Below are 20,337 nucleotides of genomic sequence, written 5' to 3' on the forward strand. Positions count from 1 at the left end.
ATAATCTATTGCAGTCCATAGGCTATTTTTCAGGAGGAGGTAACCAGGCCTTTCATCCTAGTCTGTCTTAGCATGGAAGCTCTGCTGAAGCCTAGCCTGCATGTATGACCTGCTGGTATTTTGAAATACTGGCAGCATAGCTTCCAGCATCATAGCAACACACAAGCCACCACAGTACAGCAAACTGACAGGCAGGCGGTAGGCTAGCAGTTGTTGTTAAAAACACCATGGCTTGGGTCAGGTGCACCTTAGTCCTCAAAGTGACATCTTTGCTTTTTATAATATTTTGAAGAGGTCTTTTGCACATTTGCCCAATGCAATGCATCATTTGATTCTTGACTGCTGCTTCCATGGGTGTTGACTGTGAATCTAAGAAAAATGGGATCCTTGACAACTTCAATATTTTCTCCACTTATCATGGTGTTGCTTATTGGTCGAGTTGTGAGGATTTTTGTTTTCTTGATGTTGAGGTGTAATCCATACTGAAGGCTGTGGTCTTTGATCTTCATCAGTAAGTGCTTCAAGCCCTCTTCACTTTCAGCAAGCAAGTTGTGTCATGTGTGTGCCGCCGGTTGTTCATGAGTCTTCCTCCAATCCTGATGCTTGTTCTTCCTCATAGTCCAGTTTTTCAGATTATTTGCTCGGCATACTGATTGAATAAGCATGGTAAAATGATGCAACCCTGACACACACCTTTCTTGACTTTAAACCACACAGTATCCCCTTCTCTTGAATGACTGCCTCTTGGTCTATGTACAGGTTCCTTATGAGCATGCTTAAGTATTCTGGAATTCCCATTCTTCGTGATGTTATCCATAATGTGTTATGATCTGTATAGCTGAATGCCTTTGCATAGTCAATAAAACACAGGTAAACATCTTTCTGATATTCTCTGCTTTCAGCCAAGATCCATCTGACATCAGCAATGATATCCCTGGTTCCACGTCCTCTTCTGAATCCAGCTTGAATATCTGGCAGTTAACAACATGGGAAACTTAATTCATGTCACTGAATTCTATACATAAAATTGTTATATATATTTTACCACAATACAAAATTTAAAAAATAAAAAGAATATCCTCCTGGTGGGCACAGGGAAGCTGTCAGCAGTGCTTTCCTCCACTCCCCAGCTTTCAACACAGTGTCTGACACACAGTTAATAAATAGTTGTTGAGTGAGGGGGGAAAAAAAAGGAACCTACTTTAGATGGGGTGATCAAAAAAGGCCTCTTTGAAGACGTGCCATTTAAGCTAAGACCTAATGTATGATAACAGAACAGTACAGGTAGAGGGAGTTAGGTGTGCAAAGCCTCTGTGCTTGGAGCATGCTAGGGGATGAGAGAAGACCAGAGTGCCTGGAGCCCCATGAGCTGATCACACGAGTTATATAAAAAGGTAACAGCCTTAATGAGACTAGTCAGGAGCAAAGGAGAAATGAATAAAGGCAAATGTTGGGGTGGGGAGTGGTCCTGAAGGAGACCCAGGAAACAGAACCATAATGCGAAGGAGGTACCTGCCTTGGTGAGCTCTTGAGACTGTGAGGCTGTTTCCCTTTGAAAGGAGTTGGTTATTCATTAAACAAGTCTCCCTCAAGCCATTTCCTATTTATGTGACTTGACCACTCTCAGCTTCTATGATCTCACCTGAAAAATGGACAGGACATCTACTCTGCAGGGTTGCTATCAGCACAGTTCCCAGCACCTGGGAGGTACTTCATTAACATCGTTATTGTTGTTGGTTGCTGTGGAGTTACTCTGACTCGTAGCAACCTATGTACAAAAGAACAAAACACCCAGTCCTGTGCCATCTTCATGATTGTTGCTGTGTTTGGTCCACTGTCTCAGCCCCTTTGTTAAAATTAGCTGACTCTAACTTTCTCATGTGCGGCACTCAGTACAGGAACTGTGGTGGTATACAGAGGAAGAGAGAGGGCATGAACCATGCCTCTGAGTAACTTATAACCATCTTATGAAAAGACGTGTGCTCCTGACATTGCATAAGAAAAATATCATGAACACATCTGCAAGTGCACACTAGTCTCTAAGGCAATGTCTCCCAAAGGGTGCACTCCATGGGTCTGCAAGAGAATTTCAGATGGATGCAGATGAACATTTTTTTTCATAGTTATGTTGTTTCTAATGCATGTTAAAATAAGGAAATATTAATATATCATATGAGCTTGCATACTAAAAAAAAACCCAAACCCGTTGCCGTCACGTCGATTTCAACTCATAGTTGAACTAGAGGACAGAGTAGAAATGCCCCATACTGTTTCCAAAGAGTGCCTGGTGGATTTGAACCGCTGACCTTCTGGTTAGCAGCCGTAGCTCTTAACCACTATGCCACCAGGGTTTCCGTGAGCTTACATAGAACCAAAAACTAAGTGTGAGTTGACTTTACATCCCAGAAGACTAACGGTACCGGCAGCATGTGGAAGTGGCCGAGGTGAAGGTAAGACTTGAATGGCTCGCGTTCAGGAAACATGGATCTAATGTACATTGTTGTTGTTGCTACGTGCTGTCGAGTCAGTTCCGACTCATAGCAACCCTGTGCACAACAGAACAAAATATTGCCTGGTCCTGCACCATCCTCACGATCGTTATGCTTGAGCCCATTGTTACAGTGACTGTGTCAGTACATCTCATTGAGGGTCTTCCTCTTTTTTGCTGACCCTGTACTTTACCAAGCATGATGTCCTTTTCCAGGGACTGGTCCCTCCTGATAACGTGTCCAAAGTATATGAGACGAAGTCTTGCCATCCTTGCTTCTAGGGAACATTCTAGCTGTATTTCTTCCAAAACAGATTTGTTCGTTCTTTTGGCAGTCCATGGTATACTCAATATATTGTTTTATAGGCCTGTCTAATCTTTGACTGGAAGGTGGACTTTGGGAGTGGCTTCAGTTCTGAGTTAACAGGACTCAGCAAAGCAGGCCTCAGGCAAACTTGACAAAGCCCAGGGGAAGAGAAGAGGTATCTTAGGGAATCAGTTTTTCTAAGACACTTATTGACTTAGAAAGGGTGTGTAAATCAAGGGCTGTGGCTGACTCTGAAAAACATAGAGGAATGTGCCTGGCCCCACACTTTATTGGCTGAGTCCGTGTTTTTTGTCAGGTTTTCTTCCCCATTAGAAATATAGACTGTGCTGTTAACTTCATTCAGAGACACAGAAATTCTGAAGACTTCATTAAAGGGTGAAAAATGAAATTGAGTGTATGATTTCTGTTAGGCATCAGGGAGAGATTAGGTGGTGGAGCTGTGGCAGCTAGTGATGTTCGCATCTGAGGAAACTAGGAATATTAGTCCAAGTATTTCAAACACCAAACCTGTTGCCACCGAGTCCATTCCGACTCTAACCCATAGGGTGACCAAGGAATGGCTGGTGGACTCGAGCTGCCAACCTTTTAGTTAGCACCTGAGCTCTTAACCACAGTGCCACTAGGGCTCCATGGTGTAGCCAGGTATAAATTGCACCACTACCCACAAGCCAGCCTTCCTCCCTCACCAGCCAAAGCGAACAGGACTTTGGGCAGCCATGGCAAAAAAAAAAAAAAAAGGGGGATGAGACTGATTAATATTATTGCTTTTCAAAATTGAAATGTCTTTATTATTTTGCTAATTAAAAAGTTAAAATTATATGCTTATTAAAATATCAAAAAAATACAGAAGTCCATAAAGTAGAACGTAAAAGTTCTTCATTATTCCAGAGATAACAACCTTAAACAGGTAACTGGTCATTCATTCATTCAACAACTATTTACTGGGCACCTACAGTGTCTAGGCACTATTTTAGGAGGTTCAGCTACATCAGTAATTAAAACAAAGACCTTGGTCCTCATTGAGCTTACCTTCTAGAACTACACTGTCTAATTCAGTAGCCACTAGTCACATGTGGCTATTTAGATTAATTAAATAAAATTTAAAATCGAGATTCCCCAGTCATATTAGCCACATTTCACGTATTCAATAACCATATATAGCAAGTGGATATCATACTGAACAATGCAGATACAGATAATTTCCATCACTGCAGAACATTCTATTGTATAGCACTATTCTAGAGAAATAATGACTGTTAACAGTTAGCAATATATTTTTCTGGATTTACGCGCACAGTGCACACACACACACACACACACTCCAACCCCACTGCCATTCACTCTGTAAAAGATAATATATATCATATATAGCATATGTAGTATACATAGAATCCCTGAGTGGTACAGTTAAGTGCTTGACTGCTAGCCAGAAGGTTGGTGATCACAGTTCACCCAGAGGTGCCTTCAGAGACAGGCCTGGTGATCTGCTTCTGAAAGGTCAGAGCCTTGAAAATGTTATAAACCAGTTCTACTCTGCATACACGGGGTTGCCATGAGCTGGAATTGACTTGATGGCAACTAACAATAACAATGTACATATAACCTACTCTTGCCACTTAACATACCACAGGCATCTTCTTTTATCAATAAATAATATATCAAGCACATCCATTTTTATCCTCATGTTGATGGATGTTTAGTTCCAATTTTTTATCATTATAAACAACATTACTGTGAACATCCTTAGAATTTATAAACCAGTTAAAACCAGTTGCCATCAGGTCGATTCTGACTCACGGTGGCCCCATGTGTGTCAGAATAGAACTGTACTACACAGAGTTTTTAATGGCTGGTTTTTCAGAAGGAGATCACCATGCCTTTCTTCCAAGGTGCCTCTGGATGGACTCAAACCTCCAACCTTTCAGTTCACAGACTAGTGTGTTAACCATTTGTTTGACATGTCTGTAATCCTTTCTTAACATAAATTCTGTGAAGTGGGATGAGATAATACATGTAGCATCTGTAGCACACAGTAAGAACTCAGTATAGGCTGGCTATGACAGGGTAGGGCCTTGTAGAAGTCTCCGGAGGTGGCCATTCCTAGAAACTGCAGTTTCCTGCCTAGATCAAGCCCTGATGCTTTTCACCACCAACAAACCAGAAGGGGCAGCCAGCCTCTGGGAATGTGAAGCCCTGAAGCCATAACTGACAATTCTCTGTGGAGTTTTTTCAGAAGAATTGCTTGTTTTGAGCCCAGCCACATGTTACATTTATTGACTACCACGAGCTACCTGGTCCTGGATGAGGCGCCAAACCTGCTGCAGCCCTGAGGCCTGTCTCATTTTATGAGTTCACAATGAAACCTTTGTGGCAGTTTCAGGGGGGAAATGATGGCTGTTAATTAAATCTGGTCCTGCACAGTTTTTTTCACTAAGAGGGAAGCAAACAAGCGCTTGGTACAGAAATGAAGGCAGTCGTGTGCGGGTGTGTGAAGAGAGAATTCAAGGGTTTCCAACCTGGCTTATCTGGGTTGATAGCTTTTCTTTCCCTTGTGAGGGTCTAAAAGAAATTCTAAACATTTTGGAGTTTTTATTTCTATCCGAACTCTCAAACTCCCTGCTCTTTCAGGGAAACAAGAAGCTAAGACCTTGCTCAGTTGTTGAACATACATTCTGCCTTCAGATTGCAGAGCTGGCCATGGCTCTCTCTCCCTCTCCAAACTCATCCATCAGGCTGAGAATTCCGGCTCTGAGTCTGTTCCCCTGTCACCCAAACTCATCTCCCATGACATTGGTGGATGTAGAACAGCTTTGAAAACAGCTGTGGGCTTAAACATGTCCCTGCCCAAGAGCAAGTGGAAGCCTAGAAACCCAAAGTCTCTGTGAGAACTCATTTTGTCCACAGAGTTTAAAGCACCTTGTTAACATCTGTGTGGTTCAACCTAGCCATCTCTTCCAGAGGGTGAGGTAAATGGGTAAGAGACCCTGTTGGAGTCTAAGGCTGGGCTGGTGGTTGGCACAGGTAAGGAGGCCTAGAAGACTGCAGACAGCTACCATCTCCACCCGAGCAGGGAGCCTTGCTCTGTCCTCTGGGCCAGAGCAGTGGGGAGAAGGGTTGCCTTCTTCCCTGCTTCCAGATCCTGACTCCAATTTGAATGTGCTTTGAGCTGTGCCTTGCAAAATGGAGGTGCCTCTCTAAACTTTCCTGATTTCTCTGCATTTGTTTCTGACAGTCATCCTTGGGGCTATTCCTTGCCTCAAAAAGGGGTGAAGATATTCAGAGTAGCCAAAAGGTGGAAACAGCCTAGATGTTCATCAACAGATGAATGGATAAACAAAATGTGGTACATACATATAATGGAATATTACTCCACTAGAGAAATGAGGGCCTGATACATGCTACAACATGGATGAACTTTGAAAACATTATGTTTGAGTGAACTAAGTCAGTCACAAAAGGACAAATACTGTACTATCTCATTTATATGAAATATCTAGAATAGGCAAGGTATAGAGATCAAAGGTCCTTGGGTGGTGCAAAGGGTTAAGCGTTCGACTACTAACCGAAAGGTTGGCAGTTGAAACTCACCCAAAGGCACCTTGGAAGACAGGCCTGGCACTCTGCTCCCGAAAGGTCACAGCCTTGAAAACCCTATGGAGCAGTTTTACTCTGCAGACATGGGGTTGCCATGAGTCAGAATCGACTAGATGGCAACGAACAACAACAGAGAGATGAAAGTATATTTATTAATGATTACCAGAGGCAGGTGGCAGGGAGGAGGAAAGGAAGACACAATGCTTAGGGGACACTAAGCCTCTGTTAAGGGTGACAGAAAAATTTGGGAACGGTTAATGGTGATAGTTGAACAACACGATGAACATATTTAATGTCACTGAACTATACATGTGGAGATTGTTGAAATGGCAAGTTTTATTACCTGTACATTTACCACAATTTAAAAAAAAAAAATGTTTTTTAAAGGGGGCAGGGAGGGTGAGGAGAGGGCAAGATTTTTACCCTCAGGCTCATTGGCAACTCTGCCTGGACTTCATCCCATCTCTGAGTCAGGCATGGCTAACCCACGCACTAATCCACACTGCCTCCAAAAGAAAATACAGAAGTGATAGATAAGGGCCCTCATTTAGTGGGAGCTTAAATTTCAGGCATAGCCGTGTTGGCTCAGTTCAATGGAGATTTACAACAACAGGTGCAGTGGAACCTTAGATTGAAGCAGCCAGCGATTTGTGTGTGTGTCGGGGGCCGGGGGTGGTGTCTCATTTGATCTGTCTGCTACTGGAAGAAAAATAAGCTCCCTTTGCTCTTCTATTCTTTTAAGAAACAAAAGGAAAGAAAGAAACTTTAGGGCAATAAGCTTCCCTTTTATTCTCTCTTTTTTCTCAAGTAGATCAGAAAATGTTCCCATATTACTAACTGCCGCATCTCCCAAAAAATATAAATAAAAAGACACTGCTGCCCCTCTGCACTGGCAAAATGCCATGATAACAAGCTCAGTGAGCCTGGGCTGAAGAAACATTAATGGAGAAGAAAAGATTTTTAAGTTTTCAAGGACTCTTCTAAACGACAGTGAGAACAAGAGGAAGGGGAGTGGCAGGTTGTAATTTGAAAGGCTTTTAATAAAGCTGTGATTTAGACTTCTGATTTCATCCTTTTCTACAAAGGGACAATTAGCTGTAGCAGAGGTTTGTGTAATTAGCAGAGAGGCCTCTCCCTGAGTGGTTTGTTCATTGTAACTTTAAATAAGAAAGTATTTCCCAGTGTGCATCGCAGCCAGAAATTACACCACATTATTCCCACACAGTTTTATTGGTATTTCTAAAACAAAGTACAATCTTATGTCTTAAAAAAAAAAAAATCTCCATCCATGTTCAATGGGCCTTTTTAAACCAGCATCAAGTCTGGACATGAACTAAGATTAGCAGAAATAGCGCTGCTCCACGTAGTCCTTCCCAGCTTCCTTCTTGACCTGCACCTCAGACTTCCAGGTAGTCTTCTTGGGGAGCTCTGGCTGCCACAGCAGCACCAGACAGGACCCCGCACACACATCCTTGCACTAGAGGACAGGGAGGGACAGAGTTGGAGCGTAACAAGGTGCAAGGCAGGTTGTAGGAGTTGGCACATCAGGCCGGCTTCCTGGAGGGCAGGTGGGATCAGCCTCCAGCAGGTCTCGGAAGGACGGTCCATGGCAGGAGCATCTGGGCTCCCGTTTTCTCCTCTCTAAGATGCTGGACTGGCTCATTGGATCTGAAACTATGCGCTGGGGGAACACCATTCCCTGTGAAAATCAAATGACAGCCTTTTCCGAATTCATAGGAAAATAAAGCAAGCTAGTCAAATTTTCCCCGCCCTAAGTTTTTACCCATTCTGCATTTTATTGTCTTTGATGCTGCTTGAGCTTGCATGTTGTTGTTAGCTCCTGTTGAGTCAGCCCCCAACTCATGGGGACCCCATGCTCAACGGAACAAAATGCTGCCTTGTCCTGCACCATTGCCAGGATTGGTTTGGGATTGTACCATTGTGAGCCACAGGGTTTTCATTGGCTAGTTTTCAGATGGAGATTGCCAAACCTTTCTTCCTAGTCTGCCTTAGTCTGGAAGCTCTGTTGCAACCTGTTCAGCATTATAGCAACATACAAGCCTCCACTGAAGGAAGAGCGGTGGCTGCACATGACTTGCATTGGCCAGGAATTGAACCTAGGTCTCCCACTTGGAAGGTGAGAATTCTACCACTGAACCCCCAAAAGGAGGAAACAAGAACAAGCAAACATTAACATAAAAACTGCCAGCTGTGCTTCACTTGTGTGCATGTTGTGGTGACTTTGCATGCATGTGATATAGCCTTGTTTTCTCCTAGTTCAGATGAAATTAGTCACTTGCCACCGTGTTCCACAAAGTGTAGCAGGACTTCCAGGTGCTCTGCCATTAGACAGCTTTTGAAAACAACCAGATCCAAGTAATCTCTCAAGTCTGCTCTGAGAGTCTCGCAAACCATTCAGAGCTATTCAGAGCCACCAGAAATGTCAACACACTTTGAAAGGGGACTGATTATAGTATAAATGGTAAATTAGTTCAACAGAGTAAAATAAAACAACCAACCTTTTTGGAAGCACTCGTAGTGAGATCTGCTGGGTTAGAGAACTGGGCGGTGATTACTGTCAGGATCATGCGTGTAGCCCTCCTTGGGACTAGGACAGTTTTGTGAATGTGAGCTCTGGTGTAAGTGGCTATATGGGGCATTACCCCCACCTAGGGAGCTTTCATTGCTGAGAAAGGAGTGCAAAGTCCAAATGACATGAGCGAGAGGTGGTTTCCCATGGTGACAGTCTTATAGTAGGAGATCATGTAACCGATCAAAAATCGAACGGCTAGGGGCAATGGTGGGTCAGTGGGAGAATTCTCGACTTACATGCAGGAGACCCAGGTACAATTCCTGGCCAATGTACCTCATGCACTGCCACTACCACCCCCTCAGTAGGAGGCTTGTGTGTTGCTACGAAGCTAAACAGATTTTAGCTGAGCTTCCAGAATAAGAGGGACTAGGAAGAAAGGCCTGGCAATCATCCCATTGTGCATGGGGTCACCATGAGTCAGGGGCCAACTTGATGACAACTAACAACAACAATAAACCTTTTAAAAGAAATAGCCTTCAACATCATATTTCAGTTACTCAAATGCTGAGTTTTAGGATCTGACTAAGGTGTATTTAGGTTGATTTACTAGGACAACACAGAAACCAATGTATGAAATTGTATTACTTAATATGATACAGTATCACAACTCTTTGTGCAAAGTTCTTATGTTCTGCTTGATACCTCTTTTATTTAGCTACCTAAAATCACAAGATAAAGAACGTTTTATTACTGCTTCGGCAGTTAGAGGAGCTACATTGGAGAGATTTTTTTTTTAAAAAAACATCTTTGAGGAAATTTTTGGTGATACTTGGGGCTATTTTATTGTTTTTGAGACAATCCATGATTGTCTATTTTACTGCCTTCTTGTCACTTTCTGGAGCCCTGGTGGTGCAATGGTTGAGAGCTACAGCTGCTGACCAAAGGGTTGGCAGTTCAAATCCACCAGTAGCTCCTTGGAAACCCTACGGAGGCAGTTCTGCTCTGTCCTATAGGGTGGCTATGAGTCAGAATCAACATGACAGCAATGGGTTTGGTTTGGTTGGGCTGAGGTATCGCTTTCTGAAGTAGCACAGGCATTCAGGATCAAGGGCCTGACTGCCCAACTGTCTGTGTTGTTGTGTGCCATTGAGTTGATCGCAACTCATAGCGACCCCATGTGACAGTGTAGAACCGTTTCATAGGGCTTCCTAGGCTGTAATCTTACAGGAGCAGACTGCCCGGTCTTTTCTCCCACAGAGCCACTTGTGAGTTCAAACCTCCAGTTTTGCTTAGCAGCCAAGCACTTAACCATTGCGCCACCAGGACTCCTTACTGCCTGCGTACCTGACAGCTTACCTCACTGGTAACTTGACTTTGCATCCTGCCATGCAATCCTACCTTTAGAAATGCAGGTCATGAGGTGTATTCCTGCTGGGTCTCCTTCCTCCAGAATTCCCTACCACATGATTTTTCACAAAAAGCCTCAGAGCTTGGGCTAAAATCTGGGCAGCCATGTGCAAGTATGTCACATTCTCTCTCGAATGTAACAAGTCTTTCCATGTCCACCACACAGCCCAAACCTGCCTAATAATAGTAGCTTGCAGCCGTCACTTGTTCCTTTTATCAGCTATTTTTAAAAGTTAAATTTGCTGGAGGCTTAGAAAGTAGTGGGACTGGTTTTGTTTTGTTTTTTATGATAGTTGAGACATATAAAAGGTTATATGATATATATGTTATAAAGAATAGTTATATAGTGAACATCCATGAACCCACCACCCAAACCGACTAGACTCTTACCAATAACCAGCAGCTATCTGCGTTCTTCCCTGTCCTGTCCCTTTGCTTGCCCATCTTCCCCCCTGTAGGGGAAATCACTGTTCTGACGTTCAGGTTTATCATCTCTTGATTTTTAAAAACAACGTTATCACATATGTATGTATACTTAAACCATGTAGAGTTTAGTTTTGCTTAGTAAACAAACAGAATATATACAGCCAATTGAGGTTGCTCTTCTAAAGTAGCCTTTTTGGGAGTTTATCCACTTTCCCAAGTAGGCTGCAGTTGCTCACAACCATCTGGGAGCTCTTTGTTTGAAATTCCCTGCAGTGATAGATTATCAGCTGCTCAGGAAAATCTGTGCCGCTGTTTTACAGCTCCCTTGGTCCAGCTCTTTTTTTCTGTAACCTCTCTATTTTCCCCATTCATTCATTCAAGAGCTAGCTAGTGGGTACCTTCTGTGTGCCAGACACAGTGCTAAGGACCAGCAGTGACTCAAGGAGAGTCCCTGCTCTTGCTGGAACTTATTGCCACCTCCCCTCTCCTCTCTTGTCCTTCATCATTTGAGCAGTAACTGTAGGCCACACTCCAGGGTGTGGAGTGGGATTCAGTAAACAGAGGGCCCATGGAATCCGTGCAGATTGGAAGCTAGAGGGCGGATTCATGAAGGCAACCTCAGGAAGTGGTGAGCCTCGGTGAATGCCTACAGGTCTTGGGCCCTTTGTGGCCGCCTCTGGGTATTTCTGACTCTGATTTTCTTTGTTAGGCCAGCCTTACTAACACATTCATCCAAGAATATTTATATTATTACCTCCACACCTATTGAGAAGCCCCTGCCATGTGGTATATAGATCAAGAATTCTTCGATGGAGAAGGAAATCCACTCTCAAGACCTGAATATATATGTGTGAAGACACAAAGTCATTAAACATTAGGTTGATTAGGTTGATGACATAAATACAACTGCCTGGGTAGTATAAATATGGAACCTCAGAAAATGGGTGTGAACATATATACATATATACACATACATACATATATGTATGTATGTATACATTCATTTTCTGAAGTGCCACATTTTATATATGTATACATATACATATGTGTTGGCAAAGAATATGGAATATACCATGGACTGCCAGAAGAACAAACAAATCTGTCTTGGAAGAAGTACAACCAGAATGCTCCTTAGAAGTGAGGTTGGTGAGACTTCATCTCACTTACCTTGGACACGTTTATCAGGAGGGACCAGTTTCTGGAGAAGGACATCATGCTTGGTAAGCAGAGGGTCAGTGAAAGAGAGGAAGACCCTCAAGGTGAGATGGATTGACACGGTGGCTACAACAATGGGCTCAAGCATAGCAATGACTGTGAAAATGGCACAGGGCCAGGCAGTGTTTTGTTCCGTTGTACATAGGGTCACTATAATTGGAACTAACTCAATGGCACCTAACAACAACAAATAGGCATACATATATTTTAAATATGCATGTGTATATATATGTGTATGTTCTTAACCAGCCTCCATGTAACCTATTCACTGGAATAACTGACATTCTGCAGTCCCTCTATAAAATATAACAACTAATGCCACAGTGGCTGCAACAATGGGTTCAAGCATAGCAACAATCGTAAGGGTGGCACAGGACTGGGCAGTGTTTTGTTCTGTTGTGCATAGGGTCGCTATGAGTCGGAACCGACTGGACAGCATCTAACAACAACAAATGCCAAAAGTAACTCTGACCCCTCATAACGCTAAAGCGGTTTCTCTGCACCCATGCACATCTGCTGTGCCCAATGGAGTTGTGTCCTTCTGAAGTCAGTTCTATTTGTTCCCAAATAGAACTTATGGGACCGCCTTATGCCAGCTGTACTTGTTATTAAGTCGCGATATTTAATTCAGTGTTTTGCATACTTGTGAAAATAAGAATTCAAAAAGAATAGTGTCAAAGTAAAAATGAAACTGATTGTCTTTGAAAGACTTAGTAAAGATGAGTCATTTAAAAAAACGCTTTTGGGATAGGTGTGAACAAGGCAACTGTGAAAGTTTGAAGAAAAAAGAAACATTATAATCTAGAAGAATTCTGCACTCAGATTGTGCTAAAAGTGTCTTTAAGTTCTTGTTCTACTTTAAGTGGACTAAAATTGGAAATCCTAAATGGTACATAATGGCTTAAGAAGAAAAAAAAAAAAACGAAGAAGAAAGACGATCCTAATCAGCAGACAGTACTCAAAGCAAAGGCCTTGGCCTTTCATCAAACGATTGGTGAATGAAAGTACTTGTGTATGTTTTCCTTTAAAACAAAATGTTTACTTTGCGTGTGTGTTTGTATTTGTGTGTGTAATTTTTCACTATCTCTATCTTTCAATGACTTTTCAATTAAATAATCACCTATTGGTCCCAATCACATTTGAAAAGAGGCCTCTATTGTAGATTTATTTCAGCACTTACCAAGACTGCCCTGTTCAAGAGTGGTCTTATATGGTCAGCTTCACAAAAAGATTTCAGATGTGAATCCACTTGCTGAGATTTGTTTGGTTTTTCATTTCGTGTAGTTTTGTCTCCATTTGCCGAACATTTATCGAGAGATACAGGAAAGGTTCCCCTTTAAAAACAATTCTTTGGAAAGAAAAGGCATTGTTAGGCTGCGGGATGGATGAGGGGTTCATGACCTCTCACTGCCCAGCCCTTTCTGGCATGTCACACCCCCAAGCTGACCTTTTTTCTGTCTGCCCCAGGAGCCCGTGGAGGTGGGTCCCCTGCTGCTTGGGGTTTGCTGAGAGGCAGAGGGCAACGATGCAAACTCAAAAGTGGGTCCAATGTTCTCAGCCTCTGGACCAGTAGAAGAGTGAGGAGACCAGCCCTGGGTAACTTTGGTCCAGATGAGAGAATGGTCTTGAACAGGCTCAAATTATATATATATACATATATATATATGTATGTATGTATATACACACACACACGCATATATGACTTGACGGCACTGGGGGTGGGGATATATACATACATATATAGGTAAAAACTCATATAACACAAAATTAGCCATTCTAAAATGTACAATTTAGTGGCATTTAGGACATGCAAAATGTGCAACCACTACCTCCATCTAGTTCTAATACATTTTCATCACCCCAAAAGAAACCCCTTAAGCAGTCCCTCCCTCTTTCTCCTTTCTCCCAACCCCAGGTAACCACTAATCTGCTTTCTGTCTCTGTAGATTTACCTATTTTGAATATCTTATATGAATGGAATTACAATATATAACCTTTCTATATCTGGCGTCTTTCACTCAGCATAATGTTGTTGTAGCATGCATCAGTACTTTATTCCTTTGTATGGCTGGATAATGTTCCATCGTATGGATCAAATTATATTTTTTGACCCTAGCTTTTACCAAACAGATGTGAAGGGCCTTTAGAACTATAAGGAGAATAATATCAGTAAATAGGGAGGCATTTCATATCCTATTCCAGCCATGTCCTCCTCCTGCCCCCACCTTATCCAGCCACACAAGGAGCATTCTTTCTTTTTGGCCTGCATAAACGAGTGTGCATAAGTGCACGTGTACATGTGCATAGTGGAAAACCTTAGGGCAGGGCTACTTCAGCTCTTAGACACACCAGCCTCCCAATGTGAGAAGCTTCATTATGCTGAATGCCTAAGGGAAAAAGCCAGACTTGTGGCAACTAGGTTCTTGTGAAATGGCGCCCCAAACACCAGAAAGATTCAAGCCTCCTCCCCGAGAGAACCAAGTGGAAGCGAATGACTGGAGTAGGGAGTATGGCTTCATCTCGGCCATCCCAGGAGGACTGTTAAGCTATTCAGCCTACTTGCCATTTGAACTTTGTTGTTGCTGGAAATGTGGGTCCCTGCGGAGTACTGAGCCATGGAAACCACTGTTCTCGCCCTGCTGAAATAAAGTGACTTCAGTAAGCAGAGAAGGGGAATGGAGGGCGGGCAGGCATGGACACAAAAGCCCTGTTTTCTTGCTCCTAGAATTAAGTAGACCCTTCCCCAAGAGATCTTCAAGCCCTCCAGAAAAAGAAATAGCAGGAGCATGAGTCACCCCTCGCCCCCCATTTTGGAAGACCACAGGGGACCCTGGAGGACTGAGGGCCTCTCTTATCAAGCAGTAGGGAATCGAAGTACCCAGACCGTGCTTGGCTAAAAGGCTAGGATCAGCTCCTGGTTTATTATCTATTTAACTAAGTGGATTAAGTGAGAAGTGACTGGAATTGTACACTTAGATTTCCCTTACAAAACACTGTTATCTCATAAGCTGGCTTAATGGAACGGGCTGTCAGGGGCTTATTAGAAGTAACTGAATACAGCACCTCACAGAGCAGAGATTCACAGGAGGCTAGGCGGCCAGGCCTGGTCTACCTCACACCTTGTGTAGCTGAAAAAGACAAGCCTGGGGGCTAGCTGCCAACCACACTGTTGGCATCTACCCCCAGAGACAGGCCAGGTTGTCCCAGAAAGAAAGGCATTTGCCACTCACTCCATTTTAAAAGCATTTCTTCAATTTTAAGGGTAAATTGAGTGTTTTATGCATCTTTTATATGTATAGTCTTAGCACATGTGTAAGACAATAGGATATTGTGGTTAACAGGACCAACTTGAGTTAGACTCCAAGGATTTGAGTCTTAGCTTTAGCACTTAGTAGTTGAGTGGCCTTGTGTTATTTCTCTATGGCAAAATTCCCTCATCTGCAAAATGGGGATAATGATAGTACCGACCATATCGGGTTACTGTGGAGGTGAAATGAGTTAGTACGTATAAACGTCTTAGGATAGTGCCTGGCAGAGCTATTATTATTATTACGGAAAAGAATCCATCCCTTTTAGTAGCTTTTGTGCCCTATCTATTAATTGCAAGAATTTGAAAGAGCTGCATTCACAAGTGAGATTCTGCACGGGGAGAGGCAGTGTCTGCAGGAGTCTGCAGCCAGAGACATATTTGAACCCTGGCTCTGCCAGAGACATGATGTCATCTTACTACACGAGTCATTTATCCTCTCTGATCCACATTTCTCACCTCTGAAAAATGGAGATTAAAAATATCTTTCCCCTGAATTATTGTTCAGTAGTGGAGTGTAAAACATGACCTTCAATATGAAATTTTCCAAGACTGAGTCTGATGTTCTCAGAAGCTATAGATTTCCTTCACCAACAATAATTATAATGCCTTCCATTCATAAAATACTTTCTCCATTATTTTATCCAGTTTTTTCAATAATTCTATCAATTAGACTATTATCTCTGTCATACAGATGAGGAAACTGAGAGGCAAAACAGGTTATGTTCTGTATTAGTCTGTTACAGATGATAGAAACAGCAACTTTAAAGAATGAATTGCAAGTTTACAAATATATTTGCTAAGCAACCCCTCTCTCGTCCCCTCTTCTCCCCTCCCCTGTCCTCCCCTCTCCTCTCCTCTCCTCTCCTCTCTTCCCCTCTCCTCTCTCTCTTATTCTCTGTTCTCAATGACCTCTTTGGTACTAAGATTTCTAAACTCCAGAAATAGCATCCATCTAGAACAAGTCAAGTCCCTGATATTCTGGGAGAATAATTATGTTCTAGGACAGGTATCAATAAACTTTGTCTGTAAAGGGTAAGATAGTTAATATTTTAGGCTTTGAGGGCCAAGTTATCTCCATGGCAAATATGCAACTTTGCCATTGCAGCACGGAAGCAGCCAAATGGTCATGGCTGTGTGCCAATAATGCTTTATTTATGGACTCTAAAATTTGATTTTCCTACAATTATGGGTCACAAAATATTATTCTTTTCTTTTTTTTTTCAACCATTTAAAAATGTACAAACTATTCTTAGCTTGCAGATGATGGTCCAGCTTTCACCCATGGGCTGCAGTTTTCTAGCTCCTCCTCTGGAAGAAGACAATTACAATACCCTGCTCTGATCTAGATAGGTGCAAGTACTGCAGAAGCTCAGTTTGGAGCTCTCAGAGAAGGTTTCCTGAAGGAGGTGTCACCAATGCTGAAGGACAAATAAAAATTAGGCCAGAAAGAGAGAAGGGGGCAGTGAACCAGAGGAAGCAGCAGGTGCAATGGCAACGGCAAGAGTGTGAGAAAGCACCATCCACTCCAACAACGGCAAGGGAATTGCTTTAGGAGAAGTGCAGAGGGACAGTGGTAAGCGAAGAAATCCGTAGAGTTTTCATGGCTGTGACTTTTCAGAAGTAGATCACCAGGCCTTTCTTCTGAGGCTCCTCTGTGTGGGTTCAAACCACCCACCTTTTGGTTAGTAGCTGAGTGCTTAACCATTTGCAGTCCCAGGAAACCTCCACAAGTGTGAAGGGAGTTATAAAGGTTTTGCTCAGTAATTTCATTTTATACTGAAATCCGTGGGCAACCTTTGAAAGCTTTAAGCTGGAACCTCTTAATTAGTATTATTGTATTCCCACCATCCTGAGCACATATTAGGGGGTCATTAAAGGTTTTTTGAATGAATACATGCACACTTAAATAACTTCTGCTTTTCGTTCCTCATTTAATTTATGATTCTGCTTTCTTCCTCCTTTGCTCACTTCCACTTTGTTGCCCTGCCTTCTTCTTCCACTTTTCATCTTTATTACCCTTTTTGCTTTACTTCTTTTGTTTTATTTTTACAAACTTGAAAAATGAATTGTAACTTGAATAAATCATGTGGCCATAGACGTCGTATGTAAACATGAAAAAATGTAACGCTGCCAATAGCAAGAGCGGAAATCAGTGTGGCCAGCTAAAATGCTCTCCCAGCTAATGAGCAGAACAAATAGAGAGACTGACCAAAGTGTTTGCCCCAACTTGCTGACATTACCTCTGCCTAAGCCACTGAAACTCCCAAGCAAATCAGAGACATCCCAAACCAAATCAGAGACATCCCAGCCTTCTCCTAAATGGAAAAAAAATCTTTTTTATACAAAGAATTGGAAACATTTCTAACACTTTGGAAACATTCTGAAGAGTATAACATTCAATATAGAATTTTGATAAGTGAATATAAATCTTACTTTTGGTAAAGATTGAGGTAATCATGAGAAACGCTTGTTGTTGTTAGGTACCATCAAGTTGGCTCCAACTCATAGCAACCTTATGTATAACAAAACTAAATGTTGCCCGGTCCTGCACAATCCTCACAGTCATCGCTATGTTTGAGCCCATTGTTGCATCCACTGTGCCAATCCATCTTATTGATGGTCTCCCCCCCCTTTTTTTTTTTTTTTGATGACCCTCTACTTTACCAAGCATGAAGTCCTTCTGTAGCAATTGGTCCCTCATGATGATATGTCCAAAGTAAGTGAGACAAAGTCTCACCATCCTTGCTTCCAAGGAGCATTCTGGCTGAATGTCCTCCAGGATAGATTTGTTTGTTCGTCTGGCAGTCCATGGTATATTCAATATTCTTTGCCAACACTACAATTCAAATGGGCATGTTCTTCTTTGGTCTTCCTTTTTCATTGTCTAGCTTTCACATGCATATGAGGGAATTGAAAAATACCATGGCTTGGGTCAGGTACACCATAAAGTGACATCTTTGCTTTTTAAGATTTTTGAACAGATCGTTTGCCACGGATTTGCCCAATACAATATGTCATTTGATTTCTTGACTACTTCTTCCACAAGCATTGATTGTTGATCCAAGTAGAATGAAATCTTTGACAACTTCAATTTTTTCTTCGTTTATCATGATATTATTTTTATGGGCCCAATTGTGAAGATTTTTGTTTTCTTCAGGTTCAAGAGTAAAATATCAGTTCTATTTGACCTGGTGTTCCAGAGACATGTACATTATAGAGCATTTGGTTTGAGGATAACAGACAAATTGGAAAGGGTTAATAACAAGTTGCATTTGGACAGTTGGTTTGAACAATGGAAATAATTGACTTTTTCAGGAAAGTTTTACTTTGCTTGTGAACTTTAAGACTTTTTTTCTGCCCCCCCCCAGCAGTTTCTTTGACAGCCTTATTTTTCTTTTGGGTTCATTTGAGTTCAATTTACCAGCAATCTTCAAATATTTCTATGAAACAGTTGGCCTAAACTTTTGTAATTACTCAGCCTTTGTTTAATTAATTTCTATATATAGTTTATAATTTTCAATAAATAATCCATAATTTCGTAGATAATTCTATCCCACTCAGCCCAATGGATAAACATCATACTCCTCACTTTCCAAAAACTTGAAATAAACCATATGGAAAATTGGATGACTCTTGCTGTTCTGTAGAAAATAAATTACTTTAAACAATATTAGCTGGATTGTCTTTTGAAGGAATTGAATGAGGATTGTCTTTTGAAGGAATTAATATATATGATATTAGAGCTAATAGTGTTTTCTTTCTCCTTGTTTTCATGCCTTTAATTTGAAAGGGTAATAAATACTACACAACTCCTATATATAAGTGATGTAATTTCTCGTATCTTAAAATGGCTTAAAAGAGTTTAAGGAAGGGAGCCACATGAATGAATGAGAAGCCATAACTTTCCAGAAAGTAGATTAGTGGTTGCCTAGTCTGGGTGGGGTAATGGTGAATGACTACTAAAGGATACAGTGTTTCTTATTGGGGTGATGAAAATGTTCTAAAATTGCTCCTGGTGATGGTTACACAACTATGTAAATATGCTAAAAGCTATTGAATTGAATACTTTAAATGGGTAAATTGTATGGTACATGAATTATATCTCAATAAAGCTGCTCCAAAAAAAATAAAATAAAATGTGTACCTGCTCTGACTCTAGACTGCCTGGGTTCAAATCCCTATGGAAGTTCTAGTATCTTGGACAAGGATTTGGGTACAAATACTGTATTTGGGAAAATTTCCTGGGAAGCACAGTCAGGAAGCAGGGAAGTGAGGCAGGGAAGGAAGAAAAGGGCTAGGAAGCCTGATGGCACAAGTGGTTAAGCGCTCAGCTGCTAACTGAAAGGTTGGCCGTTCGAACGCACCCAGGGATTCCGCACAAGAAAAGACCTGGTGAACTGCTCCCATAAAGATTAAACCTATGGAGCAGTTCTACTATGTCACATAGGGTCGTTATCAGTTGAAATCAACTCAATGGCACCCAACAACAACAGCTAATGAGTGAGTTATTCTTGTGGGCAACTGGGTCTCAGTCCTTCTGGGACCTCCCTGAAAGACCATGCAGACTACAGAATTCTCCCCTGAAGAGATGAAAATATGGCTTGTTCCTGAGAGTGTTGACTCCTCAGTTCTTCCAGCCTACCCCACACGCAGGCCAAGCATGCTCCACCAACCAGAGAAAGCCGTCAGACAGGAAGAGAGAGAAAAAGAGAGACAAAAGGGATAGAGATATGTAGGTACTAGTAGGAAGCAGTCAGAGTACACAGGAACTAGTCACCAAACCTACAGGTGAAGTTACAGGCAAGGCATTAGCAATGTCAACTTACACAGGTGTTACTTAATCTCTCTGCACCAGAGTTTCCTCATCTTTAAAACAGGAAAAATAATGCTGGTTGCCATCAAGTTGATTCCAACTCATGGCAACTCCACGTGTGTCAGGGTAGTACTGTGCCCCATAGGGTTTTCAATGGCTGATTTTTTGGAAGTAGATCACCAGGGTTTTCTTCTGTGGCGCCTCTGGGTGGACTCAAACCTCT

General features: G+C 42.0%; 1 protein-coding gene across 1 annotated transcript in view; it reads left to right on the forward strand.

Moving 5' to 3' along the window:
- The window catches only part of SCFD2 (sec1 family domain containing 2), a 554,994-nt gene that overhangs the window by 469,068 nt on the left and 65,589 nt on the right, over positions 1-20,337 (forward strand). The gene's annotated exons all lie outside the window — the stretch shown is intronic.

Source organism: Elephas maximus, chromosome 5 (assembly GCF_024166365.1).
Source record: "Elephas maximus indicus isolate mEleMax1 chromosome 5, mEleMax1 primary haplotype, whole genome shotgun sequence".
NCBI classification, from domain to species: domain Eukaryota; kingdom Metazoa; phylum Chordata; class Mammalia; order Proboscidea; family Elephantidae; genus Elephas; species Elephas maximus.